Raw genomic sequence first — 3,625 nt, forward strand, 5'->3', positions numbered from 1 at the left:
TACCATATTTGGAACCAGATAGATACAATATGCGTTGAGATATATTGTTAAGGATATACTGATGGTTTTCTACGTATTTCACAGGCAGCATAATGAAAAGAATTGTAAATTGTTGCTCTAAAAATATCTATACTATCCAGTAAAGGTTGCAGTTTATATATTTGTGTCAAAGAATGTAAAAGTGATTAATGTATCTTAATTGCCGAGATTAACTTGATCTCAGAGCCAGAACTTTTGATGGCATAGAAAGAAATAACAGGCAACAGTTTCACGCGGTGGATGAAGAGCAGCGATAATGCAGAGTACTGGCCGTCATTCCCCTGATGGAAAGGCTAAATACATTCAGAGTGGTCTATGGACAAAAACAGGTGTTAAATCTCCAAACTGTTTTGATTGAGCACCTTGTCAGTGAAAAAGAAATTAAGCAACCCAGTATATTTGTTTATAAATTTTATGCATTTATGAATATATTGCATATTATCTGCAGAAAATAAACATATTACATTGTAAAATAAATAGAAATTTTAAAAAGAAAGATAGCGTACATATAAACAGAAATACGAGGATTTCTGCAGACTATTTCCCCAAAGAAATAACCATGGTATTTATTATTAAAATTATAAAAATAATAATTTTTAAATTATTATTATTAAAAAATAATTGTTTAAAGCATCTGGAAATTGTGAAAATTATTAAAAAATAATTGTTTAAAGCGTCTGGAAAATTATTTAAGAATAATTGTTTAAAGCGTCTGGAAATTGTCCAAAGGGCATACAGCAAACGGAGAAACGTGTTCATGAAAATCAACCAAATCTTGGTAACAACGGCAAGAATCTGGGCATCTGGCCCCCAATCCACTCCTCTGCCACCCCAGCTCAGGGAGATGGTGGCACTCCCTCCCCTCCCGTTCCCAGGCCGGGATGCCGACTTCTCCCCTGGGTGAAGCAGGCCTCGAGCATTCTCAGCCCCACTCCAGCAAGCTGCGTGCACAAGCTTTACTCCAGGCTGGTGTGGCTGCAAGGTTCAGGGCTTTCCGTCTATCCAGCCAGAAGCTCTACCTCAGGTGTGACAGGCCAAGAATATCGGGCCATCTTAGCTCACTCCTAGGTGGAGGTTCCATGTGGGAGAGGGAAGCTGAGAAGAACAAAGACCACAGTCCCTAATCAATGTCCTGATTAGAGAGCAAGGGTGCCACTGTGAGAGAAGAAAGCATCTTTGGAGAAGCGGGGCAGAGGTTTGCCCAGGAAGAGACAGAGCTTCCTAGCCCTCCTCCCTAAGGAGACTGATCTGATTTGGAAGAGAGTATGGGAACGTCATGCCTAAGGGCGCTGTCAGGAACAATACAGAACTTGCTAATAAGCAAGGCCAGTAGCTCCATGATAGCAAAAAGCTAAATGGCTGACCAGCTAGGAATTTAACAGAGAAAAACAGAAAAGAAGGGCCCTCCCATATTTGGAGGGAGCCCCAAACGGTGGCCTCAAAGACTACATTCAGAGGATCTGGACTGTAATTGGATCCAACTGTGGGATTGTTTACACTCAAGTATTGCTAAAAAATAATAGATAAATCAACTAGCAATTAGTGGCAACTAAGAACTGACTGTGACAATAAAGTCAGACCAGCCAGAAGCCTAACAAGGAGATCAGGGAAAGAGACTAAAGTGGCTAAAGTAACCAAGAAAAAAGAAATGATAGAAGACTCAAATTCCTAAAATTAAGAGTGAAAGAAGGAACATCGTTATCAACTGGAGAGAAATAAAAGGATTATAAAAGAATACTATGAACTATATATTGACAAATTAGAGAATTTAGGTGAAATGTACAAAAGCAAAAGAATGAAGCTGGACTCCTTCATTACACTGTGTACAAAAGTTAACTTAAAATGGAGCATAGGAGCTAAAACTATGACACAGAAAACATAGCAGTAAAACTTTGTGACCTTGGGTTAGACAAATCACAGCCAATAAATAAAAAAAACAAAAAACAAAAAAAACAAAAAACCCCACAAATCTGCCCTCATCAAAATTAAAAATATTTGTGCTGCCATTTATACCATCAAGAAAGTACAAAGAAAACATACAGAATGGGAGAAAATATTTACAAATCACATATCCGATGAGGGGTTTATATCCAGAATCTATAAAGAACTCTTACAACTCAATAATAAAAAGACAAATAACCCCATTAAAAATAGGCAAAAGATCTGAACAGATATTTCTCCAAAGAATATACACATGACCAGTAAGTATTAAAAAGATGCTCAACGTTTTTACCTGTTAAGGAAATGCAAATCAAAATCACAATGAGATATCACTTCATACTTTCTAGAAAGGCTATAATAAAAAAGATAATAACAAATATTGATGAGGATGTGGGAAATTCTTTAAGTACTCTAAGAGAAATAAAAACATTTTCACATAAGACTTACATACAAATGTTTATAATAGCATTATTCACAGTAGCTCAAATTTGGAAACAACTAAAATGTTCATTAATTGATGGAGGGATAAATAAAATGTTGCATAACAATACAATGGAATGTTTTTCAGCTATAAAAAGCTAAAGTACTGATACATGCTACAAATATGGATAAACCTTGAAAATATGCTAAGTGAAAGAAGCCAGCTACAAAAAACCACATTGTACGGTTCAAATTATATGAAATGTCCAGAATAGACACTTAGGCGATAAGAAAATATTACTGAAATCGTGGTGATGATCACACACCTCTGTGGAGATACTAACATTTAATTGTATCCTTTAAATGAATGAATTTGTATAATATGGGAATTATGTTTCAATAAAGCTTTTAAAATACATGAAAATAAAACTAATTGGTAATTAAAATGAAATGAGAGTAAGTTCTCAGGTCACTTCTATGCAACCCATGCCCTTTCTGACCTGTTTACTTCCGTGATGATGTCCAAGGTTTCTGTTTTATTCTCAGCTCTGCATTCCATCTGGAAGTCTGTATCCCAACGGTTCTTCCTGTGACAGCGTTTATGTGTAAATTGGCACAATATATGTGTCAGAACTATCCATTGTGACTTTAAAAATCAGCTGAACACCACGACATGATAAAAGAACAGTAAACTTTGTGCTTGGGGTCCTGGCTAACGTTTAATTTTTTTTAAGTTTATGTTTAAAGTGTCATTTTCTTTTTTTTAATCAATTTTTTATATTAACGAGTACGTCACAAGAGAGGATAGAAGTTTGAATGTGCCTGTATTTCTTATCTGTAGGGCATGTGGACTCACCACACTTAAAATTACTGTAGCTCTAAAAGTCAATTATTTTGAAAATTAACAACCTTCTGATCATATATTTTATGTAAAGCTTGTCTCTCATAAGGATAAGAGTTTATCTGGGCCCAGAAATCATGGACTCTGATCTTTTTCTGCTTGGTCATTATAGGACTTTTGTTAAGTTATTTAAAATTTTACACCTCCATTTCTTAGCTTATGATATGAGGGTAAAAGTCAGAACTTTAGTCATAGGAATGTTGTAAGAAATAAAAAAGTTTATATCTGCAGAGCACAATACCTGGCATCTATTCAGTTATTTTTAGTAATGCCGATGTTTTCATGTTTTTCAAAGGACACTTGCTGGGATGGCCCATTTTTAAC

This window comes from Pteropus vampyrus, unplaced genomic scaffold (genome assembly GCF_000151845.1).
Source record: "Pteropus vampyrus isolate Shadow unplaced genomic scaffold, Pvam_2.0 Scaffold71, whole genome shotgun sequence".
Lineage (NCBI taxonomy): Eukaryota > Metazoa > Chordata > Mammalia > Chiroptera > Pteropodidae > Pteropus > Pteropus vampyrus.